This window comes from Triticum aestivum, chromosome 6A (genome assembly GCF_018294505.1).
Source record: "Triticum aestivum cultivar Chinese Spring chromosome 6A, IWGSC CS RefSeq v2.1, whole genome shotgun sequence".
NCBI classification, from domain to species: Eukaryota; Viridiplantae; Streptophyta; class Magnoliopsida; order Poales; family Poaceae; genus Triticum; species Triticum aestivum.
In genome coordinates, this window is record NC_057809.1 from 107,175,992 (window position 1) to 107,193,738 (window position 17,747).

Below are 17,747 nucleotides of genomic sequence, written 5' to 3' on the forward strand. Positions count from 1 at the left end.
CCCTAGAAGTCTAACCAGTATGACTATGGTAATGAGTGTATCCTTTCCGGACTAACCCCTCCGGTTTATATAGACACAGGGAGGATCTAGGTTTTACATAGAGTCGGTTACATAAGAAGGAATCTTCATAGTCGGTCGCCAAGCTTGCCTTCCACGCCAAGGAGAGTCCAATCCGGACACGGGTACGGTCTTCGTCCTTCATGTCTTTATAGCCCATCAGTCCGGCCCATGGATAACAGGCCGGACGCCCGAGGACCCCTTAGTCCTGGACTCCCTCAACGGCCACGTCCTTGAGCTCCACCATCACCGTGGCTGACACCACCACCACCATCTCGTTTTGATCTCTTTCTTTTTCCCCTTGAGCTACAACCTCTATTATTGTGTCCCTCGTTGTTACATTCACTGCAACGGGTGATATCACGAGGCTCTGCGAAATGTTGGCTCCCCCATTCCTTACGGAATCCACCACCCCAATCATCAATGTCATCCAAGAAACGCTTTGTCTTCCGTCTTCCACATGTCGCCACCTTCATGTCCAAATCAGGGTATAGTGGGGGTCCATGGTATTCCGGCCATTTAGATTGGTCTAGATATGGATGAAACCTCGCAGCCCATGTATTTTTGACTGCATCGATCGAATACTCCTCCAATCTTACATTGTTGGTCATGTTGACACTCACATTTCTAGCGCGAGATGCAGCCATCAAGTGAGGGCACGAGAGATGATACAATGTAGGCCTCTCGCATGAACACGCGCCCAGCTTAAGATAAACCTTGAAAGAGCCACCTCCATATGGCACGCCGTCACGCGACATTCCACCGTGCTCATCAACTTGGTAAATCAATTCTATGTTATCAAAGGACTGGATTTTGTGTGAATCCGCCTTCCTTGCTTGGTATTCCATCCAATCGTCGACCTTTGGTGGATACTTGTACATCTTTTTGGCCTTGTTTTTCCCGGACATCAAGTTGGATGTTTCTTCACCATACTTTTGAAAATAGTCATTCAACTTCTGGAATGTATACTCTACTATTGCTGTCACCGGCAATGCGCGGACACCCTTTAGCACCATGTTGAAACATTTAGCCATGTTGTTTGTCATGTCACCGTACCTCACTCCATCGTTGTCAAAAGCCCGTGCCCACTTTCCTTTATCGGCAAGATTCCTATTTAGGAAATCTTTGCCACCATTGTTTGCTTTGGCATACACTTTGTCCCACAATTTCTCAAAATGTCTAGTGGTGAATGCGAGACAACAATCATGAAGAAGGTCAGACAATTCCTTGTCTCCACATGCTCGGTAAAAATTAGAAACAAAATGCCTCATGCACCACCTATGGTGCACGCGAGGATGTCCTGGAATGTCAATCTCCACTGCATTGAGTATCCCTGGGTGGCGGTCCGAGATGATGCAAACCTCTCTTTCAGGTCCAATTACCTTGGTCCTCACTAGACTAAGAAACCACTCCCAGTTGTCATTGTTCTCCGCCGACACCAAAGCAAACGCCAATGGAACCAATTTGTCACCACCATCATTAGTCACGACGATCAACAATGTGCCCTTGAACTGGCCGGTCGGAAATGTGCCATCCACGGACATAACCGGCCTACAATGCTTGAAGGCCCTAATGCATGGCTCAAAAGTCCAGAATGCACGTCCAAATATACGAACGTTTGCATCATTGTATGTCCTTGTTCTCACGCCATCTGGCTCCACCATATAGTACATGCCAGGATTTTCTGCCGCCATCGCTTTCAACACCATCGCGAGGCGGTTGTATGATTCTTCCCAACCACCATACAATATCTCAAAGGCAGCTTGCTTGGCCTTCCATGCCTTCCCATACTTCACCTCGTACCCCAAAACCTCCTTCATCATCTCCATCAAAGCCCGAATGGGATATGTCGGGAGTATCTTTACGGAGGCCGAAAATCGATATGCAATGAATTTGGAGGTCAATTGACGGTGATCATCCTTTACATTAGCATCATCAATATCCTTGCCACTACATCGATGGTGAAACACGGAACTTGTAATCTTCTATTGTGGCCCGACTTTGACACATCTTGCACGGATAACCCAAGGGCAATGATTCTTGTGTTCCTCACATTTGACCACATAACGCACTTTCGAGTTTGACTTCTCCACAATGAATGGCCGATGAAACTTAACCACGTAGTCCTTGGCCCATATTTGAAGTTTTGTCAAGCTTTCAAAGATTGTTCCTTCACTAACACCATACACACGTGCTTTGGTATCTCGCTTTGAAGTTAACCTTGGTGCAAGAATTTTACTTGTGCCACCATCAACAATCGCCTTATCGTCTAGGCTTAGATCACGAAACAATGATGTCTTGTGACTACGGCCTATTATCTTCTTGAAAGCATTGGCTTCTTTAGCCGTCAAACCATCCTCATCTATTTCTTCATCCAGGCCTTCATCCTCCGAGTCCCACGCATAGGACCTATTGTATGGAATCTCATGGTCCATGTCCTCTTCCATGCAATTTTCCTCAACATCACCAACATAATCGTCATGACGATAAGCCTCCGATTCATCACCCTCAAACTCACCACCATCCATGTGCAAGTCTTCATTATCAACTTGGTCATTCCCGCCGGGGCTCAAACATTGGGTCATTGGAGGTTGGCTCATTGTTGTGTCATGCACATCCGGAGTGACATGTGTTGAATCTCGAACTGGGCTTCTAACATCATATGAAGATGCACACGGATTCAAATCAATGTGCAACCGAGCACGAACAACCTTTGTGGCAAATAACTCAAATGATTTACCTTGTGAGGCCAACACACTCTCTTTATATGCTTCCCAATGAAACTCGGAGTCAAGAGGCATTATCTTCCAACGAATACGTTGCCCATACCCAACATTATACCTTCCGATTAAGTCTACTCCATCGCTTTATTCCATCCAATTCAACCTTCTTCGAAGCTCAACCAAAACCTCCTCAAGGCTAGGACTTGTGGGAAACACCATCACTACCGACTTCTTCTTTGGGTCACCATACTCCGCGTCTCCCTTCTCAAAGGAGACAAAGTTCACATGATGCACATTGACGATCCTCGCCATCTAAAATCATAAACACCAAAATGCATCAACAAAAATAGCAAAATTGGATGACCTAGGGTTTCCCCAAATCCCCATAATGTGGAGATTTCAACCAACAAAAAGGGGAGAATGATGGAGAATACCTTGAGGGGTCGAAGGGAAGGATAAATCACCGATTTGGAGCTCCGATCCACGAAATTTTGTGGGCATTAGATAGGGGCTTGAGTGGGGCGGCCGGTGTGGAGACAGGGAAAAGTGAGGGTTTGTGGAGGGGAAAATGGAGAAGACTCGTTTTGTGGACACAAGGGGCATGGCGCCCTGAGCAGGGGTGTCATGACCATCAGCACGGCGCCCTGGCCTGGGACGCCATGGTGCCATGCCCTGCCAACGTGGCAAGTCACCGCTGACCAGTATAGTGCCGTTGACCAAGACGTTATGTTATCTAGCATGACGCCCTGGGTGCGGGTGTCATGCGTATAGGGCCATTTTATGAAATATTTTCAAAATAGGGCCATTTTCTGCTGAACTTTGGCCAAAGGGCCAGTTTTGTGATTTTTCGAGGGCCGGACCTGAACGAAAAGATACCGCTGGCACACAGTCGCCGATCAAGTACAATAACTTTCTACGCGGCTGACCCGTGCCAAGAATACAATATCTGGATCAACAAACCGTGCTTTGCAAAGTGCATCAAACGTACAATAGAACTACAGAAACCCACCAATCTAGGCGAGGCAGTGGTCTACTAACTACCACTACTGGTGCCACATGAACACAATCAAAAGGAAATAAAGGAAAAATGAGAACTAGCTAGCTCAATGATGCGACAACTGATCAATCAGCCAAGATGACATATCTGTTTCGACAAATCGTGCCTCTGCGCCGTGCGTGAAACGGTGAAACCACCAATATAGCCGGTGAACCAATACTGAATTCTGATCATCTAAGATAGCCAAGGCCGTATGAGCACTTACTGCTAGTAGTATGTCATATCAACAAAATCGGGAGGACATCAAGGGAAGCACTATGCACATGCAGGAGGCTTGCTTAGCAGTGGCTGTCACACGTCTGCCGCTACTCGGTCTGTCTCATGCTCTGCACATGCAGGGGGTGAGGTAGTTCTCCCAGAGGTCGTAGCCAGGAAGGTGGGCTCCGGGAGGCCGGCGCAGGCCTGGTGCGAGATGACGACGTCCTCGGCGAAGGAGGCCCAGGACAGGTACGGGTCGCCGTGGGACCTGGACATGAGCCCCTTGTCGAGCTTGATGGACTTGAACCGGTGGCGTCAGCTGTAGAGCCGCGCCCCCATGATGAGCTTGGCGAAGTTGCCGCCGTGCGTCATCACGGACTAATCCGACTTGAGGCACACCAGGAAGTCCAGCACCGCCAGGCTCGTCACGTGCTTCCGGAAGTGCTCCATCTCCGTCGTGCTCGCCAGCTCCTCCTTGGTCACCTGCAGTATATATGCAAAGTTTATGTCTATCGCAGCAAATGCATTCAGCGAGAAGAAGAGCAGGAAATGAATATATCTGTTTCGCCCCTCCTCGTGTCCAGAAGTGGATCCCCGCTTCGAAACCGGGCATTTAGCACAGCTAGACTCTTGATTTCTAGACTCGGGCAATAACCATAGGACAATAGTCGGGCAATACTCACCAAGTGGAGGAGCATGTTCCTGAGGGAAGCTATCCTGTTTTTGCCGCCATACACTAGCCCTGATGCAACGTATATCTGGGTTTCTCTTGTGCATCCCAGTGCTGGCAGGATCACAGTTATCTCACCAGGCTCAAGGGGGCAACACGTTCTTTTCTCTTTTGCAGTGCTAATGGCCACAGGTGAGATCCATTCTGCGTCAGGATAACAACATCAAAAACTATTAGAAAGCTATGTTGTGGGCATCACTTCGAAGTTCGATGAGATGGCTGCAATTTCAGAACTGTTAAAAAACTGAAATTTGAGATGACCTTAAAGTGCCGTGACCATTCTTTCTGTGTATCAGCTGCCATCATCACTTTCTCGTCACGTGTTCCAGCAAAATCACAAAAGGACAGGCCCGCCATTCCTTTCTCATATCTCAGATGAAGGGCCCTTTAGAAGAAGTGGCAATTACTTGATCATCAAATAAGCATTCCCTCATCAATGAACTCCAAAGAGATTGAATAGAAGAGATTCCCGCTGCCAGTTTGGTTCCTCATCTTTGTTGCCAGCTTATCAGCCATTTCTTCAATATCAGGTAAGAACTTTAAGGCGTGATAATTAACTCTGCATCTTAGTCGGTTAATCTCCATCGGAACATTGTCATACCTGAAATTGAAGGTTTGCATTATATTTATTTCTACTGCTCCATGCACATTAGAGATTTTGTACAACGTAACTTTCACAGCACAAACTAAAAAAAACATTGTTCTCCATACTGTAGCATGGAAGAAGATTGGGCATTTTGGTTAAGACAACAAATTTATGAATAATTACCACAATATAGTTGCATTCAATGGTTGACTTACCCCAACCTGTCGACAAATGGTTTAATAGACATTATTGTCTACTCTTTGATCCTTGGAAGTACATTATCTATACCAATATAAAAAGACACAAATGGGCAGATCCAATTAATCTCGGCCATCAAATCATGTCAATCCAACAACCTAGACTGCTTCAATGTCGAGCGCTCAACACGTTTAGCGTGTAGTTAATTTCATGCCAAATATAGTGCTAATCACATAATAACACGCAAATAATATCCTACTTAATATACGCATGCACTTAATATACTTCCAAATTAACGTGCATTGCACGTACATATTGACTAGTCAATGTAAAACTGTGCAGATGAATACTTTGGGATGTTCTTTACAGTACGCCTGTCATGGACCACATTGCAATACTGTTATATGCAGAACATATTAACACAATGTAGTAGTCATTTGATCCCTAACACATGCCATAAGCAGAAGAGATATTTACATTGAGACAAGAAAGAAAACAAAAAGACAGGTTTACCATGGTGAACATAAGATAAGGTGAGACTGCAGGTAGTGAAAAGAAGTACAGTGACAAGGTGAGACTGCAGGTAGCAATCCCTGAATCTACATTTAACTTCATAAGGAAACCCCAAAAATAGTGTATTTCAAGTATCTCTCCACGAAAAGCAAAAAAGGAAATGTATGTACGCCTGATTCAATTTAATAGGCTTTAAAACTTCCATTCTATGCGGATAGTGGTTAATTTGAGCATTTAATCTCTCAGTCCAGTTGTATTAATTTTGAGACAGAAGCAAGGATGGCCTTCAGGATAAACTGCTTCAGATCAGCAGTATACCTATGATGATGGACCTCAGTCTAAGGGCGGGCGTCAGCCTACTTTCTAACAAAAAAGTATAGCTATGAAGACAACACACAAGATTTACAATACATCAAGATGGACGTAATTTTAGACTTCCCCATACCCATTGAGATAAATTCAACGGAATTAAAAAAATGCCACTGATGACAGAAAATACCAAAATTTTCAATGCCACTAGTATATGCGGTTGCTGTAACGTCAATTTCAGAAAGGTAGTTGTAGTGGCCACTTTGATTCACAAGATTCCAGAGCACACACAGATAGGAAAATTTTAGGATTGCAATGTCAAGCCTTGAATCCTCTAGGATTGATTGCACCAAAGGAAACAAACAACAACAACAACAAAGCCTTTAGTCCCAAACAAGTTGGGGTAGGCTAGAGGTGAAACCCATAAGATCTCGCAACCAACTCATGGCTCTGGCACATGGATAGCAAGCTTCCACGCACCCCTGTCCATAGCTAGCTCTTTGTCGATACTCCAATCCTTCAGGTCTCTCTTAACGGACTCCTCCCATGTCAAAATCGGTCGACCCCGCCCTCTCTTGACATTCTCCGCACGCTTTAGCCGTCCGCTATGCACTGGAGCTTCTGGAGGCCTGCGCTGAATATGCCCAAACCATCTCAAACGATGTTGGACAAGCTTCTCCTCAATTGGTGCTACCCCAACTCTATTGCACCAAAGGAAACCATATGTTTTTTTTGGAAGAAGTACTACTCAAGGAAATAATCCTATGAAATAGAGTCTGAAATGAGTTCATAGGAAAAAAATCATATGGATTACAAACCTAAGGCCTCTTTTGGTTCATAGGATAGGATTATCGTAGGAATAGGAATTTTGTAGGAAATGAGATGACATGTATCTCAAATCCTATGAGTAGGAATAGGAAACGAGATGTCATTTGGTTGACACCAAATGAATTTTTCCATTGAGTCTAGGCTCATTTTTATTTTCCTATGAAATGTGGAGGATAGGAACCAATCCTGTGTAGGAATAGGAATCCATTCCTATGAACCAAAGGACTCTAAAGGAAAAAATCCTATAAGAATCCTATCCTCTAAAATTCCTATGAAATTCCTCCAAACCAAAGGAGGCCTAAAATCAAACCCACATAGGAAAAATCTAAAGATTGCAATCCTCCAAAATTCATACAAAAATCCTTCAAATCATATATGCCCCAAGACTTAAGGCGGGGAGTAAAAGAAAATGCATAACCTACTTTATACTGGTGAAGAGTTCATCTTTTCCTGTGAACCAGTCAGGGATGTCTCGGACAATTCATGCGCTGTCCTTCAGATAGTTTACAAAATGATCCACATCAACGGTATCTTCAAATTTACTGCAGAGAAAACAAATGTCGTTAATAATTTAAATACAATGGCAAACAGCATTTAAATATAGTCGAATCAGGTGATGCTGCAACTAACAGGATTATGACTGCATTATATCCAATATCAATTAGTTCATCATTCGAAACCCAGTATGGGAGTAAGAAACTTTAGACCTACAAAACATGATATTGTAAATTTTCCAGTTTATAAAATTCATATTGAAACTCCACCCAAATGGTATATTCTGTTTCTACTCCCTTCGTCCCGAATTAGTTGACTCGGATTTGTCTAGATACGGATGTATCTAGACAACCGTCCCGAATTAGTTGACTCAGATTTGTCTAGATACGGATGTATCTAGACATTGTAGTAACTAATTCACCAGTGTAGCATGAAGGATGATTTACCCCTGATTAGGATATCCTATAACAATACAATCATAGTTAAGCATGAAGAAGAACAGTGACTTCTGTGAGCAGGTATTTTGATCATTCCAGGAGTAGTATAAGAAGAAAATTATCCTTAAGACGAACCCGATACTCAGACCAGAAGCATATCGGTGTCACATGCCTGCAGAATAACTGACTGGTTCTGCTAGAATAACCATAGTCCATTTTCGAAAAATTCTAGCAGCACACTATCCTCGGTTAACTGACAATTTCATTATAATATCTTTGAAGCGAATTTTGTAAGTAGGACTATCAATTAAAGAACATATACCAGCAGGGGAATAGACAAGTAGAAGAAGTAACAAGAGAAAGTAGCACTTCCGTCTGGTCATTCCATATTTGGTCTTGCTTCAGAACTGGCAAAATAAGTGTTGCTTTCATTATCTTAGCAATTGCAACAGCATTACATATCTGCAGAAACACCAAAGGTTAGAAAGTAACAGATGGGCCTATGTTGTAACTGAAACTCAATTCCAGCTTAGGGAACTTGTTACCACTGCCTACTGCTTAAGAAAATGGCATGATCTTCTTAGGCAGGTACTCCCTCTGTAAAGAAATATAGTGATCTAAACGCTCTTATATTTCTTTACAGAGGGAGTACATAAATAAGTATTAAACAAAAGGAGAATCTAATTTTATTTCTTAAATAAGCAACAGAAGATCATTGCAAAAACATGCTATAAAAAGGAATTATGACAAATACATTGAATGTATAGGCTGATTACGTTTAAGCAACAACCACCATCATAGGAAAAACAATTCTCATGTAACAGCGAGATTCGGAGACTCGGAAGTCGGAACTTTGCTTAAGCAGAGAAAACCATTGCACCACTGAAACAAATATTTAACAATCACACAAAATAAGGTGAGGAAGGCTGGAAAAAAAAGGAGTGCATACATACAGCTATTCATTGCTGGTTCAGTCCACCCTCGGCATGAATAAAAATATACCCAGAGGTTTCGTTCTCACTTCTCAGGTGGGACATCTGCGTTATATACAATGACATAATTATTATCACTTATCACTTATCGGAGCCAAATCATGAAAGGAAACAAATGATTGATGTAAAAGGCAGAAGTAATTTTTTTTGACCAAAAAGTTGACGTATATAACAGAGGGTGCACATCTCTCCACTTTCTTGCAGCGAAACACTATGGTTCTACGGGGAAATATCACAAAAACATGGCTAGAATATGTCATAAGAACTTGCATTGCACCTTACATAGAAAGTATTCCATGCTCTCACTCACATTGCTAACAGAAGTCTATGAATGAGAAGTGCATTACTCCCTCTGTAAACTAATATAAGAGCGTTTAGATCACTATTTTAGTACTCTAAACGCTCTTATATTAGTTTACATAGGGAGTACAATTTTAGCCCCACATTAATGTTGGCAATATTTCATAGCAATAAGATGGATTCAGTTCCCATATGTAAGTCATAAATCTGCAACCTTATATGGAAATGAAAGTATGGAACTATGGGACACAATTCGACTCTCAAAGAACACCGTAGTTCAGGTTTAAGCCACCCTACCAAAGTTCGCACATCACAGTAATCACTAAACATACCAAGAGTTAAAATAATTGCCATAAATCTAGGTTGTATGGTAAGGAATAAGTGACCTCACAGTGACTGAGTACAGCAAGGCTAAAAGTGAATGGTGCAGCATATGCTACTACATTTTTTGTCTTTCAAGTAATGTCAATGCTGGACTTGCGTGAGGGCTCAAGGCTCATCACTTCGACCCTCTGCGCAGGGCTTCCAGGACGCGGTGGCAGCAGGTGGGTTCTCCCACAGTGAGAGAGGCTCCTTCGTCTGTGCCCAATACAATTGAATTCATCAGAACAGAAGTTTCTCACGTGAACAAGAATCGCGGGAATGGTTGCCGAGATCAGATCAGGAGCACTTCACCTGAGGGCAATGCAGCGTGATCCCCTCCTTCTGGCACAAGTAGGGCGTGTTCTGGATAAACAAACAAAAATGCAAGTGCTAGGTTGGGATTCTGAAGAAACCGAGTGTAGAGGAAGAGGAACTCACGAAGCGGGACCAGAAGGAGGGCGCGGAGAAGAGGGCCGCGAGCAGGAGGAGCGCGAGGACGGCGAGCAAGATCCGGTAGGAGAGGGGGGCGGTGGGGGGCCTGGGGTCCTCGAGGGCGAGGAGGGAGCGAAGGGGGGACGGAAGGAGCTGCTTGTGGTGATGGTGGTGCGGGAGGAGAGGTGAGGAGCGGCGGGCGTCTTTGCCGTCGTCGTTGTCATCGCGGCCGCGGGCGGCGGAGGTGGAAGCGAATGGGGAGGATGCGGCGGACGCGTCGGAGTCGCGCTTTGCTGGGGAGTTGGATGCGCGGGCGGCCGCCGCCGCCGTCGCTTCCGCCGGCGGCGCGGTGCTAGACGAGAGTGGGAGTGTACCTTCTTTTTTTTTGAACCTGGAACAATTCATTCCAAACCTAGACCCGCACAGCCATATCGCCGGCGACCATAGCAGAGATAAAGTCTGGAGCCTGATCAATCCAGGAGAGATCAACAGCTCCGGCCCTGAAGCTGTAAGCAGCTAGTTCATCGGCAGCCTTATTGCAATCTCGAGTACAAAAACTGAATTTAAATGACTCAAAGTTTGCATGGCACAAACTGCGCGTCTCCCGTAGAACACCAACCAACAACCAACGCTCGTTCATACTTATCAGTCTGCAGCGCCTTCACCAGAACTTGGCAATCGGACTCCCGCACCAGCCTATGGACGCCCAGCTCGGCGCTCGCTTTCGCCAGCGCCTCCGCATGTTCAAGGGTGCCCGCTTTTGTCGCCAAGAAAACACCCTGGTCATCACGAATCACACAACCCCAGGCACCCCGCCCTGACTCCTCACAAAAAGCTGAATCAAAATTTACCTTGACTGAATCTGCTGGGGTGGTTGCCAGACTTTCTGAACATTCACACTCTCATGTTGTATCTTGTTCTCTTCCTTGTAATCATATAGGTGTCTCTGAATATTGTGTAAAATATCATCTGTGAACCTCAAGTTATCACCTGCATTCACCTTGTTTCTAGCATTCCACCATTCCCAAAGTAAGATGAGACTCGTGTCCCGCCTTGTACTATGTAATTTCCATAGATGATCGAACACTTGCCTTGGGCTAGTATAGTTTAGCATAGCAAGCCTTGTGTCCTCCAGATCAAGGGAGCGTCAAATCTGCCTCACTGTTTTGCATTTCAAAAAGAGATGGCCGCCGTCTTCATCAAAGCGGTTACAAACCGGGCATCTCGTGTCAAGCTCAACTTTCTTACGCTTGATGTTCATACGGAGAGGAAGGTTGTTACAAACCCGGCATGTTCAGAGTCCACAGCCGCTGCCATTCATCCTTTCCCTTTTCACTTGTTGTGGAGGTTCCCGCGTCGCGACACAACTTCATATCACGTAACCTGGCTCCCACTTGGTATGCAGATTTGACTGAGAACTTGCCCTTAGGATCAAAATGCCACGCAACATGGTCCTCCAACTCAGCTCTTATCGGTATTTTCATAATTGCATCCACATCTGCAGCATTGAAAAGATCATGCAGTAGTTGCTCATCCCAGCCTTCGGTGACAGGATCAATCAGGTCAGAGACCCTAGTGATGATCGCGTTGCCTCTCAAGGACGTTGGACGGCGAGTATCACCTCGTGGAATCCATGAGTCTTCCCAGACTTTTATATTTTCACCCGAACCGACACGCCAAATAATTCCCTCCTTTAGAAGTGCAACTCCCTTTAGGATACTGCGCCATGTATATGAAATGTCGTCCTTCTCTGTGGCCTCAAGAAGCGAACAGTTTGGAAAATAGCGTGCCTTAAGCACCTGCGCGCACAGCGTGTCCGGGGCGTCAATGAGCCTCCAGCCCTGTCGAGATAACATAGCGAGGTTGAAAATATGGAGGTCTCTAAAGCCCAATCCGCCATCCTTCTTGGATCTTGTCATCCGCTCCCAACTCACCCAATGGCACTTGTTGGTCTTATCCTGCTGGCTCCACTAGTACCTCGCAATGAGCGCACTGATCTCTTCGCAAAGTTGCTTAGTGAGATCAAAGCACGACATAGCGTATGTAGGTATTGCCTGTGCTACTGCCTTTATCAACACCTCTTTTCCGTCTTTCGACAATAGCTTTTCCTTCCACCCTTGTATGTGTTGCCAAATTTTTTGCTTGAGATATTCAAACTCCTTTCGCCTGCAGGCCCCAATGTGTACTGGCAGTCCCAAATATCGTTGATTAAGCGGGTCTATTGCAATGCCCAGGCCAGCGAGGACCACCGCTTTTGTGGCTGCCTTTGTACCTTTGCTGAACATTGTTGTGGACTTCTCCTTATTGATCATATGCCCGGACTGCTGTTCATAAAGGCAAGAATCTTTTGGAGCTTTGCAGCACCTTGAACCGTCGCTTTCATAACAATTAGGGAGTCATCAGCGAAGAAGAGGTGGTTAATCTTCGGTACCCCCCTGCAGATCTGAACCCCTTGAATAGTACCCTCAGATTGTGCATGCTGCAGCAAAGAAGAGAAGGCTTCTGCACACATGATAAATAGATAGGGCGATAGAGGATCCCCTTGACGGAGCGCTCTCTGTGGAAGGATCACCTCCGATAGGCTACGGTTGTACTTCACCCGGTAAGAGACAGACCGGACACATTTCATGATAGTGCTCACCCACTGCTCCGCAAAGCCCATCTTGATCATCATTCTTTTCAGAAAACACCATTCACCCCGGTCATGGGCCTTGCTCATGTCAAGTTTTACCGCCACCAATCATTCTCTGCCACCCTTCTTTTTGTGCATCAAATGTGTGATCTCATATGCAAGTAGAACATTGTCAATGATCATTCTCCCCGGGACAAACGCTGATTGTGTTGGCGAGATGATTTTCGGTAGGATCTCCTTGAGCCGGTTTGCTAGTACCTTTGATATCAGCTTGTATAGTACGTTGCAGAGGCTTATAGGTCTAAACTCAGTCACTCTTTCTGGGTTCTTCACCTTCGGTATAAGCACAATCGTGGTCTCATTCCATCCCACAGGCATCGGTCCACCATTCAGCACCTCAAGAACCTCTTCTTTCACCTTCGTTCCCACAAGCTCCCAGAACTTTTTATAGAAGATAGCCGGCATCTCGTCAAGTCCTGGTGCTTTCAAGTCACCAATAGAGTCCAAGGCCTCCTTAACTTCCTGCTCATTGAACTCGCGTGTGAGACGAGAGTTCATATTTGGTGTGACCGACTTGGGAACATATGATAAGACATCGTCATTTGCGAGACCTGCAGAAGACGTGAACAAACTTTTGTAGTGGTTAGTAATAAAGTTCCCTATCTCCACTTCTCCCTCCACTACTTCTCCTCCATCCTTCCTTAACTTCTTTATCGTGTTAACTTTCTTCCTCTCATTCGCTTGCACGTGGAAAAATTTGTGTTCTTGTCACCTTTTTCCAACCAGTTCACATGATACCTTTGGCGCCAATATAAATTGTACTGGTCCTCCAATCTGTTAAGTTTATAGCGCAGTAGATGCTCATGATTAATTTGTTGTTGGTCAAGATGGTCACGCCTGCACTGCTCAAGTTCTCCCCTTGCTTTTCTAATGCGTTCCTTCAATTCTCCAAGGACCTCCCAGTCCCACTTTGTCAGCTTGCCACCCACCTTGCTTAAGCGCTCCTGAACCGAAACACTCCCCTCCTCGAAAGCTACATTCCATGCCTCCTCAACCACCCGCGCACAATCCACCTCCAGCAGCCATTTTGCTTCGAACCGAAACACACCGCCTCCATGTTCCACTCCAACCTCCTTTCCCATACCGTCAGCCATAACTATAATCGGCCGATGATCAGAGTGACGGGGGTCCCCATTTATAACCTCGTATAGAGGGAAGACCCCCCCCCTCCAATTATTTCACGCCACTGCTTGGTCTAGGCGCTCCCTCGTGTAGCCCTGCACTTGATGCCAGTTGTTGCGCCAGGTAAAGGGGTCACCTTCAACACCCGAATCCTCCAGACCACACACCTCCAAAGTATCTCAGAACACATCTATACAACCTTGGCTTCGAGCTGGTCCACCCTCCTTCTCATTCGCAAACATAATTTCATTAAAGTCCCCAAGGCAAATCCATGGAAGATCTACCAGACCTTGCAATGATCTCAATGCTTCCCAAGTCTTCCCCTTCTTACCTGCTTTGGACTCCCCGTACATGCTGATAACCCACGAGTATAGGGGATCATAATAGTTTTCGAGGGTAGAGTATTCAACCCAAATTTATTGATTTGACACAAGGGGAGCCAAAGAATATTCTCAAGTGTTAGCAGTTGAGTTGTCAATTCAACCACACCTGGAAAACATAATATCCGCAGCAAAGTATTTAGTAGCAAAGTAATATGGAAGTAAATGTAACAATAGCAGTTTTGTAGTAATTGTAATAGTGGCAACGGTAAAGTAACTAAGCAAAGATCAATATGTGAAAAGCTCGTAGGCATTGGATCAGTGATGGATAATTATGTCGGATGCGATTCCTCATGCAAAAGTTATAACATAGGGTGACACAGAACTAGCTCCAGTTCATCAATGTAATGTAGGCATGTATTCTGAATATAGTCATACGTGCTTATGGAAAATAACTTGCATGACATCTTTTGTCCTACCCTCCCGTGGCAGCAGGGTCCTATTGGAAACTAAGGGATATTAAGGCCTCCTTTTAATAGAGTACCGAACCAAAGCATTAACACTTAGTGAATAAATGAACTCCTCAAACTACGGTCATCACCGGTAAGTATCCCGATTATTGTCACTTCGGGGTTAACGGTGTTGGGTTTCATAATAATTTCAAAAAATTTCCTACGCACACGCAAGATCATGGTGATGCATAGCAACGAGAGGGGGAGAGTGTGATCTACGTACCCTTGTAGATCGACAATGGAAGCGTTAACTTGGTTGATGTAGTCGTACATCTCCATGACTCGACCGATCAAGCACCGAAACTACGGCACCTCCGAGTTCTAGCACACGTTCAGCTCGATGACGATCCCCGGACTCCGATCCAGCAAAGTGTCGGGGAAGAGTTCCGTCAGCACGACGGCGTGGTGACGATCTTGATGTACCACCGTCGCAGGGCTTCGCCTAAGTACTGCTACAATATTATCGAGGACTATGGTGGAAGGGGGCACCGCACACGACTAAGAATATGATCACGTGGCTCAACTTGTGTCTCTAGGGGTGCCCCGTGCCTCCGTATATAAAGGCTCAAAGGGGGGGCTGGCCGGCCAAGAGGCGGCGCGCCAGGAGGAGTCCTACTCCTTCCGGGAGTAGGACCCCCCCCTTTCCTAGTTGGAATAGGATTCGCGGAGGGGGGAAAAGAGGAGAGAGAGAGGAGGAAGGGGGGCTGGCCCCCCTCTCCTTGTCCTATTCGGACTAAGGGGGGGAGGGGCGCGTGGCCCATCTCTGGCCACCTCTCCTCTCTTCCACTAAGGCCCACTAAGGCCCATATACCTCCCGGGGGGTTCCGGTAACCTCCCAGTACTCCGGTAAAATCCCGATTTCACCCGGAACACTTCCGATATCCAAACATAGGCTTCCAATATATCAATCTTTATGTCTCGACCATTTCGAGACTCCTCGTCATGTCCGTGATCACATCCGGGACTCCGAACAAACTTCGGTACATCAAAAATGCATAAACTCATAATATAACTGTCATCGTAACCTTAAGCGTGCGGACCCTATGGGTTCGAGAACAATGTAGACATGACCAAGACACGTCTCTGGTCAATAACCAATAGCGGAACCTGGATGCTCATATTGGCTCCTACATATTCTACGAAGATCTTTTATCGGTCAGACCGCATAACAACATACGTTGTTCCCTTTGTCATTGGTATGTTACTTGCCCGAGATTCGATCGTCGGTATCCCATACCTAGTTCAATCTTGTTACTGGCAAGTCTCTTTACTCGTTCCGTAATACATCACCCCACAACTAACTCATTAGTTGCAATGCTTGCAAGGCTTCAGTGATGTGCATTACCAAGAGGGCCCAGAGATACCTCTCCGACAATCGGAGTGACAAATCCTAATCTCGAAATACGCCAACCCAACATGTACCTTTGGAGACACCTATAGAGCTCCTTTATAATCACCCAGTTACGTTGTGACGTTTGGTAGCATACAAAGTGTTCCTCCGACAAACGGGAGTTGCATAATCTCATAGTCATAGGAACATGTATAAGTCATGAAGAAAGTAATAGCAACATACTAAACGATCGGGTGCTAAGCTAATGGAATGGGTCATGTGAATCAGATCATTCAACTAATGATGTGATCCCGTTAATCAAATGACAACTCTTTGTCCATGGTTAGGAAACATAACCATCTTTGATTAACGAGCTAGTCAAGTAGAGGCATACTAGTGACACTCTGTTTGTCTATGTATTCACACATGTATTATGTTTCTGGTTAATACAATTCTAGCATGAATAATAAACTTTTATCATGATATAAGGAAATAAATAATAACTTTATTATTTCCTTTAGGGCATATTTCCTTCAGTCTCCCACTTGCACTAGAGTCAATAATCTAGATCACATCACCATGTGATTAACATCGATAGTTCACATCATCATGTGATTAACACCCATAGTTCACATCGCCATGTGACCAACACCCAACGGGTTTACTAGATTCAGTAATCTAGTTCACATCGCTATGTGATTAACACCCAAAGAGTACTAAGGTGTGATCATGTTTTGCTTGTGAGAGAATTTTAGTCAACGGGTCTGCCATATTCAGATTCGTATGTATTTTGCAAATATCTATGTCAACAATGCTCTGCACGGAGCTACTCTAGCTAATTGCTCCCACTTTCAATATGTATCCAGATTGAGACTTAAAGTTATCTAGATCAGTGTCAAAACTTGCATCGATGTAACTCTTTATGACGAACCTTTTGTCACCTCCATAATCGAGAAACATATCCTTATTCCACTAAGGATAATTTTGACCGCTGTCCAGTGATCTACTCCTAGATCACTATTGTACTCCCTTGCCAAAATCATTGTAGGGTATACAATAGATCTGGTACACAGCATGGCATACTTTATAGAACCTATGGCTGAGGCATAGGGAATGACTTTCATTCTCTTTCTATCTTCTGTCGTGGTCGGGCTTTGAGTCTTACTCAATTTCATACCTTGTAACACAGGTAAGAACCCTTTCTATGACTGTTTCATTTTGAACTACTTCAAAATCTTGTCAAGGTATGTACTCATTGAAAAAAAAACTTATCAAGCGTCTTGATCTATCTCTATAGATCTTGATGCTCAATATGTAAGCAGCTTCACCGAGGTCTTTCTTTGAAAAACTCCTTTCAAACACTCCTTTATGCTTTGCAGAATAATTCTACATTATTTCCGATTAACAATATGTCATTCACATATACTTATCAGAAATGTTGTAGTGCTCCCACTCACTTTCTTGTAAATACAGGCTTCTCTGAAAGTCTGTATAAAACCAAATGCTTTGATCACACTATCAAAGCATTTATTCCAACTCCGAGAGGCTTGCAC

At 44.7% G+C, this 17,747-nt stretch overlaps 1 pseudogene; it reads right to left on the reverse strand.

The window, feature by feature from the left end:
* Positions 1-3,879: 3,879 nt before the first annotated feature.
* Positions 3,880-11,009, reverse strand: LOC123132350 (protein PECTIC ARABINOGALACTAN SYNTHESIS-RELATED-like; annotated as a pseudogene).
* Between the last annotated feature and the right edge of the window lie 6,738 nt (positions 11,010-17,747).